Source organism: Somniosus microcephalus, unplaced genomic scaffold (assembly GCF_052327205.1).
Source record: "Somniosus microcephalus isolate GS21.2 unplaced genomic scaffold, FLI_Smic_1.0 unresolved_chr2, whole genome shotgun sequence".
NCBI lineage: Eukaryota > Metazoa > Chordata > Chondrichthyes > Squaliformes > Somniosidae > Somniosus > Somniosus microcephalus.
This window is the reverse complement of record NW_028225180.1, coordinates 10257927-10272678: the sequence shown is the minus strand read 5'-3', so window position 1 is coordinate 10272678 and position 14752 is coordinate 10257927. Positions and strand designations below refer to the sequence as shown.

The following is a 14752-nucleotide window of genomic DNA, read 5'->3' as shown; positions in this document are numbered from 1 at the left end:
CCCACTCTGTAATATATTCTGATATACCCCACACCACTCACTGTAACACTCTAATACATCCCACACCCCTCGAAGTAACATTCTGATATACCTCACAACCCTCACTGTAACACACTCTGATATAGCCCACACCCCTTCTGTAACCCCCTGATATACCCCAAGCCTCTCACTCTAACTCTCTTATATACAACAGACACCCGAAACTCTAACACTCTGATTAAGCCACACCCTCGCTGTAATACTCTGATATACCCCACAGTCCTCGCTGTAACATATTCTGATATACCTCACATCCCTCAATGTACCACTCTGGCATACCCCACAGCCCTCACTTTAAAAAAATCTGATGTACTTCACACCCGTCACAGTAACACACTGATATAGCACACACCCGTCAATGTAACACTCTGATATACCCCACACCCCTCACTCTAACACCTTGATATACACCACATCCCTCACCGTTACAAACGGATATACCTCACACTCCTACCTTAACACTCTGATATGCCCCACACCCAACAATGTAAGATGCTGCTATACACCACAGTCCTCACTGTAGTCCTCACTTACATATCCCAAACTTCTCACTGTAACATAGAAACATAGAAAAAAATAGGAACAGGAGTAGGCCATTCGGCCCTTCGAGTCTGCTCCAGCATTCAATATGATCATGACTGGTCCTCTATCCCAATACTATATTCCCGCTCTCTCCCCATAACCTTTGATGCCTTTTGTGTCTAGTAATATATCTATCTCCTTCTTAAATATATTCAGTTACCTCGCCTCGAAAGCCTTCTGTGGTAGAGAATTCAGCAGGTTCACCACGGTCTGAATGAAGAAATGAGATCCACTCTCATTCTTCTAAACTCTAGTGAATACAGGCCTACTCGACCCAATCTCTCCTCATACGACAGTCCTGCCATCCCAGGAATCAGTCTGGTGAACCTTCGCTGCACTCCCTCTGTGGCAAGTATATCCTTTCTTAGGTAAGGAGACCAAAACTGCACACACTACTCCAGGTGTGGTCTCACCAAGGCCCTGTACAACTGTAGAAAGACATCCTTGCTCCTGTACTCAAATCCTCTTGCAATGACGGCCAACGTACCATTTGCTTTCCTATCTGCCTGCTGCACCTGCATGTTTGCTTTCAGTGACTGGTGAACAAGGACACCCAGGTCCCTTTGGACATCAACATTTCCCAATCTATCACCATTTAAATAATACTCTGCCTTTCTGCTTTTACTACCGAAGTCGATAACTTCACATTTATCCACATTGTACTGCATCTGCCATGTACTTGCCCAGTCACTCAACTTGTCCAAATCGCCTTGAAGCCTCTTTGCATCCTCATCACAACTCACAATCCCTCCTAGTTTTATGTCGTCAGCAAACTTTGAAGTATGACATTTGGTTCCCTCTTCCAAATCATTGACATATATTGTGAATAGCTGGGCCGCAAGAATTTAAATAAAGGAAACTATGATGGTATGAGACGCGAGTTGGGTAGGATTGATTGGGTAATGTCACTCAAAGGGTTGATGTTGGATAGGCAATGGCAAACATTCAAAGATCGCATGGATGAACTACAGAATTTGTTTATCACAGTTTGGCATAACAATAAATCAAAAAAGGTGACTCAACCGTGGCTAACAAGGGCAATTGGGGATAATATAAGATCCAAAGAGAGGACATATAAATTGGCCAAAAAAATCAGTACACCTGAGTATTGGGAGCAGTTTAGGATTTAGCAAAGGAGAACAAAGGGATTAATTAAGAAAGGGAAAATAGATTATGAAAGTAATCTTGCAGGGAACATAAAAAGTGACTGTAAAAGCTTTTATAGATATGTGAAGAGAAAATGATTTGTCAAGTCAAGCGTAGATCCCTTACATTCAGAATCAGGGGAATTTATAATGGGGAACAAAGAAATGGATGACCAATTAAATACAATTTTTGGTTCTGTCTTCACAAAGGAGGACACAAATAACCTACCAGAGATGTTGGGGAACATAGGGACTAATGAGAGGGAGGAACTGAAATAAATCAGTATTTGTAGGGAAATGGTGTTGGGGAAGTTGAAGGGATTGAAGGCCAATAAATCCCCAGGGCCTGATAATCTACATCCTAGGGTACTTAAGGAAGTGGCCCTGGAGATAGTAGATGCATTGCTGGTCATCTTTCAGAACTCGATAGACTCTGGAACAGTACCCATGGATTGGAGGGTAGCTAATGTTACCCCACTATTCAAAAAAAGTGGTAGAGAAAAAAAGTGGGGAATCATAGACCAGTAAGACTGACATCGGTAGTGGGGAAAATGCTAGAGTCCATTATAAAAGATGTAATAGCAGAGCATTTGGAAATCAGTGACAGGGTCGGACAAAGTCAACATGGATTTACAAAAGGTAAATCGTGCTTGACTAATCTACTGCAATTTTTTGAGGATGTAACTGGTAAAATAGATAAGGGAGAACCAGTGGATGTGGTGTATTTGGACTTTCAGAAGGATGTCGATAAGGTCCCGCATAAGAGATTAGCGTGCAAAATTAAGGCACATGGGATTGGGGGCAAGTTATTGACTTGGATAGAGAACTGGTTGGCAGATAGAAAGCAAAGAGTTGGAATAAATGGGTCATATTGGGCCAGAAATTCGTGGCCAAAGGCGTGAGTACGGTCGGGGTACTCACGCATCTGGCCGTTGGAAATGCCGGCATTCAGCAAGCACAGCGCATGCGGGGAACGCCGGCATTTCCAGACCCGAGGTCTAGGCACAGCGCGTGCGACTGCACAGGCAGCGCTTGCGCAGTGAACTTTGTAGATTTCATTCATGGATTCAGTGAGGGTAAGTCCTTACAAGTTACACTTGAAAAAAGCAGGTGTAAAGTTGTTCCAAGGCTGCGGAGGAAGATATATTTTATCGTGGAGCTTCTGAAATGCAATATTTTTGTTTGGGAAAGGGAGGGAAGTTATTTTAAGAAATTTTAAGTAAGTTTTAAAGTTTAAATTTTTTTTTTTTTTTTTTTATTTAAACGGGTTTTCAGAACGTAGGTAGAAGGAGCAATTGTGGCTGTGTGAATGGAATGTGAGAATGAGTTATGTATGTATGTCCACATATATTCCTTTACGTATATGTATGTATGTTTTATATTCCTTTACTAATGTGTATGAATGTATGTTTTTAATTATGATTTTCCAATAAGTTACTTTCTCTGAAAGTCATAATTAAATAATACATTCATACACATAAGTAAAAGAATATATACATAACACGCAAAGGAATATATACAGACATACATACTTTCAGAAGCTCCACGATAAAAAAATATCTTCCTCCGCAGCCTCTGGAGCAACTGTACACATGCTTTTTTCATGTGTAAGTTGTAATGACTTGACCTCACTGAAAGCATGAATGAAAGCGGCGAATTTTACTGCGCACGCGCTGCCTGTGCAGTCGCACGCGTTCTGCCTCTGAACCCCTTCGTTCAGAGGACAGGAAATGCCCGTTTTCCCCACATGCTCTGTGCATGCTGAAAACCGGCATTTCCTCCGGCCAGACGCGTAAGTACCCCGACCGTACTCGCGCATTTGGAAGGGAATTACTGGTCCAACATTTCACATGTCAATAAAATGAAAAATTTAACAATTGCACGATTTGCCCCCTCGCATCTGCGACTGAGGGTCCAAGGAGGTGCATTGCGCAAGAGGTCATCGTCGTACGTATCCTCACACTGTTCCCTTTTGGGAACTGTATGAAGTGGTGGAAGGATTTATGGCCGTGATTAACGCTCATTCCGTGACCGTAACCATCTTTGAACCAGCCATTAGGGTGGTTAGTCCTATGGCGTGAGGGTTTTACGGGCTCCCACAACCCATCTGAGGGGGGGGGGGGGGGCCACCCACACCCACGGATGCAAGTATCCCGCTGGATGTCCACCCAGAATTTATAGTTGGAGCTCCGACTCCACTTGCCGGGACTGTCTGGAGTGGGGTTCGAAACCCTACTCCTTCTGGCCCAGCGGTGGGGATGCTTACTGCTACGCAAAAGGCCCACTCCGCACAAAAGGTGACACCCATACGTTTCCTGCGCCTTTTCCCTCCCCGTGACTGGAGCCCTATGCTGCCACTTGAAAGACCAAGCTATCATCTGCCCTTTTTGCGGCGCCTTTGACTTCTCATTACCAATGATGAGCAGGCGCTGCGCCTCCACCTCCTTGAGGAGATTGCTGAGGTCATCATCAGTTCAATTGTGAGTTCTTTTAATGCCGTGAAGTGTGCTCATTCCAGCCATTTCACGTTGCTAATCGGATTGGGCCTTTGGCATAGCGGTAGGATCCCCGCCGCTGGGCCAGATCAGGGTAGGGTTTCGAACCCCGCTCCAGACAGTCCCGGCAAGTGGAGTCGGAGCTCGGGCTCTAAATTCTGGGTTGACATCCAGTGGGATATTTGCGTCCGTGGGTGTGGGTGGCCCCCCCTCCTTGTATAGCTTGTGGGAGCCCGTAAAACCCTCCCGCCATAGGACTAACCGCCCTAATGGCTGGTTCAAAGATGGTTACGGTCACGGAATGAGCGTTAATCATGGCCATAAATCCTTCCACCACATCATACAGTTCCCCAAAGGGAACAGTGTGAAGACACGTATGACGACGACATTGCTAAGTAAATAAATGGAATTTAAAAAATTCTTTTAGGGCTTTTAAAAGTCTTTAAATTGCTTTAATCTGTTTAAAACTACTTCAGATTCTTCAAAATAATGTAAACATTTTTAAAAGTTTATAAAAGTTACCAAAATCTTCAAAAAACTTCCAAAAACCTATTTAAATTGCTGCTTTGCATGTAAAAATGCTTAGCAGCTTGACAGAAACATTGGGGGCGTGTCCTGCTACAATGAGACCTTAAGGGGCGTGTCTCACTTGCACTGCACGCTCCAGGCTTCGCGCTGGCTGCACTCCTGGGCGGCGTGACGTCATACGCTGCCCGGGATTCTTCTGTTTGAAACAGCAATTCCAGGCGTCCCTGGAGCTGATCGGCAGGAGCGCAGGGTAAGTGCATATACGGGGCTTGCACGCGCGGCAAGCCCCGTTCACGAATTTCTGGCCCATTATTGGCAGGCAGTGACTAGTGGGGTACCGCAAGGATCAGTCCTAGGACCCCAGCTGTTCACAATATATATTAATGATCTGGACGAGGGAATTGGATGTAATATCTCCAAATTTGCAGACGACACAAAGCTGGGTGGGAGGGTATGCTGTGAGGAGGATGTCGTGAAACTCCAGTACGATTTGGACAGGTTGTGTGATTGGGCAGAAACATGGCAAATGCACTATAATGTGGATAAATGTGAGGTTATCCACTTTGGTGGCAAAAACAGGAAGGCATATTTTTATTTGAATAGTAATAGATTGGGAGAAGGGGAAGTGCAAAGAAACCTGGGCCTTCTTGTGCACCAGTCGCTGAAGGTAAGCATGCAGGTGCAGCAGGCGGTTAAGAAGGCAAATGGTATGTTGGCCTTTGTAGCAAGAGGGTTCGAGTACAGGAACAAGGATGTCTTGCTGCAGTTACAGGGCCTTGGTGAGACCGCACCTTGAGTACTGTGTGCAGTTTTGGTCGCCTTATCTGAGGAAGAATGTTCCTGCCATGGCAGGAGTGCAGCGAAGATTCAACAGGCTGATACCTGGGATGGTAGGAAAGACGTATGCAGAGAGATTGGGTCCATTGGGCTTATACTCACTGGAGTTTAAAAGATTGAGAGGCGATCTCATCGAAACCTATAAAATTCTGTCAGGCCTGGACAGACTAGATGCAGGAAGGATGATCCCGATGGCCGGGGAGTCCAGAACCAGAGGACATAGTCTAAGGATAAGGGGTAAGCCATTTAGGACTGAGATGAGGAGGAATTTCTTCTCCCAGAGAGTGGTGAACATGTGGAATTCTCTGCCACAGAGGGCGGTGGAGGCCAGTTCATTAAATATATTCAAGAGAGAGTTGGATATATGTCTTAAGTTTAAAGGGAGCAAGGGATATGGGGAGAAGGCAGGGACAGGGCACTGAATTTGGATGATTAGCCATGATCTCATTGAATGGCAGAGTAGGCTCGAGGGGCCGAATGGCCTACTCCTGGTCCTATCTTCTATGTTTCTATGTATCTAAGCATTGATCACTGTGACACCCCACTAGTCACCGCCTGCCACCCCGACAAAGAACCATTATTTCCTACTCTCTGTTTCCTGTCTGTTAACCAATTTTCAATCCATGCCAGTATATTGCCCCCAGTCCCTGCCTGTATATTACCCCCAATCCCATGTGCTTTAATTTTGCACGCTAACCTCTTATGTGGGACTTTATCAAAGGCCTTCTGAAAATCCAAATACACCACATCCACTGGTTCTGCCTTATCTATTCTACCAGTTACATCTTCAAAACACTCCAGTAGGTTTGTCAAACATGACTTCCCTTTCAAAAATCCATGCTGACTTTGTCTAATCCCGTTGATATTTTCTAAGTGCCCTGTTATCACATCCTTTATAATAGACTCTAGCATTTCCCCTACTACTGATGTTAGGCTAACCGGTCTGTAGATCTCTCTTTTTTCTCTCCCTCCTTCTTAAATAGTGGGGTTACATTTGCCACCCTCCAATCTGCAGCAACTGTTCCATAATCTATAGAATTTTGGAAGATGACAACCAATAAATCCACGATTACCATGGCTACCTCTTTTTGCAATCTGGGATGCAGATTATCAGGCCCTGGGGATTTATCTCCCGCACTATTTTTTTACGAAAACTAATTTCCTTAAATTCCTCCATCTCACTAGATCCTTGGTTCCTAGCATTTCTGGGAAAATATTTGTGTCCTCTTCTGTGAAGACAGAACCAAAGTATGTGTTTAGTTGCTCTGCCGATATACCCCACACCCCTCACTGCAACACTCTGATATACACCACACCCCTCACTGTGACACTCTGATATACCCCACACCCCTCACTGTGACACTCTGATATACCCCACACCACTCACTCAAACTGTCTTATATACACAACCCTCACTAGAACATTCTGATATACCCAAACTCCCTCGCTGTAACATTTTGATATACCCCACACCCCTCACTGTAACACTCTGATATACCCCGCATCCCTCGCTGGAACACTCTGTTATATACCACAACCCTTCTGTAATCCTCTGATATACCCCAAAACTAACACTCTAATTCTCTTATATACAATGCACCCTCAATCTAACACTCTGATTAAGCCTACACCCTTCACAATAACTCCCTGATATGCTGCACACCCCTCACTTTAACACTCTCATATACCCCACACCCCTCGCTGCAATTCCAATATACCCCACAACCCTCACTGTAACACACTCTGATATACCTCAGACTCCTCAATGTAACACTCTGATATACCCCACACGCCTCGCTGTATCATATTTTGACATACCCCTCGCTGTAACACTCTGCTCTACCCCACGCCCCTCAATGTAAGACTTTACGATACCCCACTCCCCTCGTTGTAACATACTCTGATATAATCCACACCCATCACTGCAGCATTCTGATATACCTCACACCCCTCACTCTAACATCCTGATAAACCCCACACCCCACAATGTAACACTCTGATGTAACCCACAGCCCTCACTGTAGTCCTCTCTTACATATCCCAAATGTCTCAATGTAACATACCGATATACACCACACCCCTCACTATAACACTCTGATATAACCCACACCCCTCACTTTATACCTCTGATATACTCCGCATCTCTCACTGTAACAATCTGATATACCACACACCCCACACTGTTACACTCTGATATACCCCACAGGCCTCATTGTAACACTCTGATATGCCCCACACCGGTTACTGTTAAACTCTGATATACCCCACACCCCTCACTGTAACACTCTGATACATGCCACACTTTGGACTGTTACTCCCAACACCACTCACTTTAATACTGATGTACCGCACACCACTCACTGTAAGACTATCTGATATACCCCAGACCCCTCAATGTAACACTCTGATATGTACCACACTCTTGACTGTTACTCCTCCCATTATTCTCTGTAATACTGTTATACCTCGCAGCACTCACTGTTGCCACTGCCAGTTTAATCGCATGGGCATCAATTTTGGAAATATGTGTTACTTTATCAAGCACATTTTGAATTGATAGGGAAATTGGGGAAATGTGAGTAGTAACAATCATAAAACCATTGAGTTGGTGAGCCAAGTTGTGTTGACAATTTGTTTAGCAGAACATGACGCCCGGCTCTGATCACAGGACGCGCCTGGTTTCAATCAATGAATTACAAAATCATTTACTTCATTCCATTTTCATTATTTATATTTATTTGTTCTCAGGATATGGGTGACGCTGTCAAGTCCGATATTACTTGCCGATCCCAAGCTACCCAAGAGAAAATGCTGGACCTTCACCTTGAAATGCTGCAGTCCATTTGGTGAAGGTGCTCAAACAATACAGGTCCAGAAGGAATTTCTGGCTTTTGACCCAGTGATGATGAAGGAACGGCGATATATTTGAAGGTTACGGTAACATAGTGGGTATGTTGCTGGACTAGTAATCCAGGTGCCTGGATGAATGATCCTGAGTTCAAATTCCAACAGCTGGGAGAAATCTAAATTCAATTAATTAAATAAATCTGGTATAAAAAGCTAGTTCCAGTAATGGTGACCATGAAACAACCGGATTGTAGTAAAACACATCTGGTTCACTGATGTCCTTCAGGGAAGGAAATCTGCCATCTTTACCCATTCTCGCTGAACTCTGACTCCAGACCCCCAGCAATGTCGTTGACTCTTAACTACTCTCTTAAATGGCCGAGCAAGCCAGTCAGTTGGATAAGGCAGCTCAACACCACCTTCTCCAGGGCAATTAAGGATGGGCATTAAATGCTGGCCTTGCCAATGACACCCACATCACAAAAATGAATTTAAAATGATTTATTAATGGTCATAATGATTTATAAATGGTTATAATGTTTTATCAATGGTCATATTGATTTATAACGGATTATCATGTTTTATTAATGGTCATAGTGATTTATAAAGTGATATAATATTTTATTAACGGTCGTAATGATTTACAAATGTTTATAAAGAATTGTAAAGTGTTATAATGTTTTTTAAAGTCCTGGTGCTGGGCCTCCTCTTCCAAGGAGCCGCCATCTTTGTGCGGGGGTGTCAGAGCCGCCACCTTTGTGCGGGGCACCACAGCCGCCATCTTTGTGCGGGGCACCACAGCCGCCATCTTTGTGCTTGGCGCGAGGGTGGCCATCTTCGTGCAGGGCGGGGTGGGGGGGAGCGCGACGGGTCCCACTGCCTTGCTCATTGAGTGGCACCGCCATCTTTGTCTATGGCAACACAACCTCCATCTTAGTGTGGGCGCGAGTTTCGCTGCTTCAGGCGGCGAGTTAGGGGTGGCCATCTTTGTCTAGGGCACTGGTGCCTTTCCAGTGGGGCCTGACGGATGGCCACGCCCCTCACAGGGAGCCCAGTTTAGACAGTGTGTGAGTGAGAGTGTTAATGTCCCAGATAACTGGGCCCGTCGGCGGGAGGCCCAGGAAAGAGCGGCTCACTGACAAGATCAGGCCCAGGGAGATCTCAGGCTGCAAAGTCTCCGCTTCTTATCCTTTAATGAATTTTGCAGAGTAAAGGGATATTTCCCCACATTCTTCAACTGCTCTCTGAACTTAGTCTGGGTAACGGCATAAATCCCAGTGTTTGTGCAGCAACTTAGCAGCTGCAGCATCAGTCCCATTTCCTGTACATAAAGAGGGAGAAATACAGAGCCAGGCCCGAAATACATCCGCCACCATACAAAATACACCACAAACACTGCCGATAACAGGATGAAATTGCCCGAGATAACAAGCAGTAAAATGATGGATTTCATGCGGCTCTCCATCTCTGGGTCTCTGGGACTCTCCCCACTGCTGGGACCCCGGAGTCTCCTGCGGGCTCTGCTGGACACTAAAATGTGTCTGACGGTGACAGCATTGAGCAGCAGAATCACCACAAATGGGAGCCCCGGGGTGAGAATATAATGAAGGAGCTCGATTGGTCCCCAGACCCGTGACCTCATAACATCCATTGTTACATCACAAAACCAGGGGTTGTTCAGAAGCGAATATCGATCAGTGAACATAAAATACCAGATGATGTTCTTTAAACCGCTCACCACAGTCACTGTTCCCAGGACCACAGCCGTTGTTTTCTCGGTGCAATATTTAGTTTTCAGGTTCTGGCAACAAATGGCCACAAATCGATCAAAGGTGAAAGTGACGGTGAACCAGACAGAACAGTCTGTGGCTGCATAAAGCAGGACGGCGTGGATATTACACACGGGGATGGACCGCACGAAAACAAACTGTTCTTTATAAACAATCGGAATCTGCCTCAATATCAGGTCGAGGATAACAACCAATAGATCCGCCACTGCCATGGCCACCAGGTAGCGAGTGACACATTTGGAGAGACCGCACTTTCCCCAAGACAGGATCACAATCGTGACTATGTTAACTGTGAACATGACAAATAAACAGGGAAATTATACATCAGGCTGGGAGCAAGAGCAGCTGTTTTATAGAATTCGGGGAGAAATCTGAAAATCATTAGTGACATTCAATGATATAATCTAATTCTATCACCTGCAGAGCTGAATACAGGGTTTTTTGTTGGAATAATCCATAATACATTGTGGAAATAATAAATGAATTGCGAATAAATAAAACAGGAAAGTAACAGATGTTTGATCAATGAGAGATTAAACGATATATCTACCTTCAGCCCAGCAGACAAAAGCACTGCCCGAGGTACCAGGGACACAAAGGACCAGAACCTCTCAGGAAGCCTTCGTGTCCCGGGATCAGTCAGCATTTGGAGTGGTGCAATTCACTTCAGTGCCCCTGTGTTAGGGAGGGGGAAATCCCTCTTGGATTCCTACTCTAGGTTAGAGTATCCATTATATTTAGGACTGTAAATGAATGCAACGACAAAATACAGAAACTGCAAACTTGGCATACAATAATTACAGGCAATTACATTTAAAATGTACGAATGTAATATGCAAATGCTAAGATAATAATTGCAAGTGGACTGCAGTCATAAAAATAACTGGGCTATAAGAAGTGTGCTAAAGATTGAGTTGTCTGCATTTTTGTCGAAATACACAAATTCTAGCTCATTGAAAGGGAGATTTTCCAAATAGCTTTGCAGAGATTGGACACTGAATTAAAATAAATATTTATCACTGACCAGGTAATATCCCACATTAATACAATTCCTCTACACCTCCATCCCCCACCAGGATGGCCTGAGGGCACTCCGCTTCTTCCTTGAACAGTGGCACGACCAGTCCCCATCCACCACCACCCTCCTCCGTTGGCTGAACTTGTTCTCACATTGAACAACTTCTCCTTTAACTCCACTCATTTCCTCCAAATCAAAGGTGTTGCTATGGGTACCCACATGGGTCCTAGCTATGCCTGCCTGTTCGTGGGATATGTGGAACAATCTTTGTTGCATCCTACTCAGGTCCCCTCCCTCACCTCTTTTTCCGATACATTGCTAACTGTATTGCTGCCATTTCCTGCTCTCACCCTGAACTAGACAATTTCAGTCACTTTACCTCCAAATTCCACCCTTCCCTTACCTTCACATGGTCCATCTCTGACTCTTCCCTTCCTCGACTTCTCTGTCTCCATCTCTGGGGATACGTTATTGACCAATATTCACTACAAACCCACTAACTCCCACTGCCACCTGGACTACACTTCCTCCCATCCCGCCTCCTGTAAGGACTCTATTCCATTCTCCCAGTTTCTCCATCTCCGCCGCATCTGCTCCGATGATGCCACCTTCCACACCAGTGCTTCTGACATGTCTTCCTTTTTCCTCAACCGAGGATTCCCCTCTACCGTGGTTGACACGGCCTTCGACCGTGTCCATTCTATCTCCCGCACTTCTGCCTTCACCCCTGCCCCTCCCTCCCGGAACCACGATAGGGTTCCCCTTGTCCTAACCTTTCACCCCACCAGCCACCACATTCAATTGATCATATTCCGCCATTTCCGCCACCTCCAAAGTGATCCCACCACCAAAGGCATCTTCCCCTCCCCTCCCCTTTCAGCATTCCATAGGGACTGCTCCCTCTGAGACACACTAGTCCACTCCTGTATCACCCCCAGCACCCCTTCCCCTTCGCCTGGCACCTTCCCGTGCAAGTGCAGAAGATGTAACACCTGCCCGTATACCTCCCTCCTTCCCACTGTCTAGGGCCCCAAACAGCCCTTCCAGGCGAACCAGCGATTTACTTCTACTTCTTGCAATCTAGTATACTGTATTCGCTGCTCACGATGCGGTCTCCTCCACATTGGGGAGACCAAACGCAGATTGGGTGACCACTTTGCAGAACACCTCCATTCAGTCCGTAAGGGGGACCCTGAGCTTCCGGTCGCCTGTCATTTTAATTCAGCGCTCCATTCCCACTCGGACCTCACCGTCCTTGGCATCTTGCATTGTTTCACGGAAGCTCAAAGTAAACTCGAGGAACAGCACCTCATCTTCCAATTAGGCACTTTACAGCCTTCCGGACTCAATATCGAGTTCAACAATTTCAGATCATAACCTCGGCCCTTATTACATTTTTACTTATTTTTTTTATCCACACCTTTGTTTTGGTTTTTCCCTTCCGCCCCTTTCCTTTTTTTCCTCTCTCCCACATGGCAACTGTCTCCCATTCTGCCAGCACATTTCATACCTAATCTAGAGCTGTCTTTTGTCTCCACTAGTCCTATCACCATCTCGTCTCGTTTTGAATACCTCTTAATGTCTCATCTTCTCTTTTGTTCTCCTGCAGCCCGACCTCTTAATCTATTTCATTCCCTGTGCCTCTTTAGTCTTGATAAACGGTTTTGACCCGAAACGTTGACTCTAATTTCTGTTCACAGATGGTGCCTGGCCTGCTGAGTTTTTCCAGCATTTTCTGTTGTTATTTCGGATTTCCAGCATCTGCAATATTTTGCTATCGAGCTTTATCCTTGTTCTTTTTAACCTGTTGGTTTCCAACATGTGCAGAGAATATTAGTCGAGATAATATGAAAGGATTTTCCTACCATCAGTACTTCAGTTACAATCAGCTGGGATTGGTTATCCTGAATTACAACAGGAGGCAATAGAGAATCACTGTGGGTCTCACTGAGAGATACAATCCGGCAGACTGAAGATTTATTGAGAATGTAAATTATCCTTGTAATCCTAACCATCTGAAGCAGTGCCAATAAAGCAGTTTTAGATGGTGGGAAAGAAAACATACTGACTGGAACTGAATGACTCGCGTATAATTCAGACATTTAATGCTATGGACGTGATCTGCCGGGATTTGTTCCTGTGACTCTGTCAGTAACCACACCGAGCATTAGGTGAAAACAGAAGTGAAATACTGCCGATGCTGGAAATCTGAAATAGAAACAGAAAATGTTAGAAATACTCAGCAGGTCAGGCAGCATCTGTGGAGAGAGAAACAGAGTTAACGTTTCAGGTCGATGACCTTTCGCCATTAGTTGAAAACTCTCCTCAACAATGACATCATTTTTCTGATCTGTTACAAATGTTCAGTGTAGATAGTAGAACGAAATTCGTTAAATAAAGAGTCTCCTCCAATATATTTTCTTGAGTTGCATATAGAACATTTGATTCTTGGTAAAACTGTATCACCTTCAGAATCAATAGCCGACAGCAGAGCGGATGAGAAGGGGAATGAGAAGGAGAGAAATGAAGTTAAACATGATTTATAGAATTAATAGCTGGGTACAGACTTACCAGGGACACCAACAGCAGCGAGAAAGTTTTGGTATTTTTAATAAACAACCCATGTGTTAACAAAGATTCAAAAAATTGAAACACGGAACACCATTAATAGCTGAGTAACCCACAGTAAATAGCCACAATAATATTACAGTGTAACATGGTTTATAGAATGAATAACTGGACATAGATACTTACTAGGAACACCAACAGCAGCGAGGAGGGGACAGTAAATCTTTTTTATAGCCTCTAATATTCTGAGTATCTGAAATTCTGCAAGCAATGACACAGAGAATCTTGAATCCATGCCTTCCCATCTGTGTGTGGCTGGTGGACCTTTTGCTGGAGGCAGCGCGCTGATTGTGTGAGGTCAGAGTGAAGGGAGCTCCTTATTTATAGCAGAGGGAAATCCCCGAGTGACCTCATTAGGCCTCACTGTAATTGACATTACTCACAGTCATTGAACAAACAAACTCATTGCACCATTGTCACCACAACACTTCACTGCAACACAATCTGAAGTACCTGAGTTTTAATCTGCTCTGAAAATAATTTTATACATTGCTACCCATAGATTTCATTCCATTCGGGCTCAGTTTGAGTGTCCAGTGAGTAACTGAGCCACACAGAGCAGGAAAGGCCCAGGCTCCATCCCCGGCCTGTGCTGAGTGAGCTGATCTCACACCCGGTGTGGTACCGAGCCCCACACACACAGAGCAGGAAAGGCCCAGGCTCCATCCCCGGCCTGTGCTGAGTGAGCTGATCTCACACCCGGTGTGGTACCGAGCCCCACACACACACACAGAGCAGGAATGGCCCAGGCTCCATCAACGGCCTGGGCTGAGTGAGCTGATCTCACACCCGGTGTGGTACCGAGCCCCACACACACACACACAGAGCAGGAATGGCCCAGGC

The 14752-nt window shown here is 45.1% G+C and overlaps 1 pseudogene; it reads right to left on the bottom strand.

Annotated features, from left to right (window-relative positions):
• Positions 1 to 8368: 8368 nt before the first annotated feature.
• On the bottom strand, positions 8369 to 10633 carry LOC147092092 (uncharacterized; annotated as a pseudogene).
• Between the last annotated feature and the right edge of the window lie 4119 nt (positions 10634 to 14752).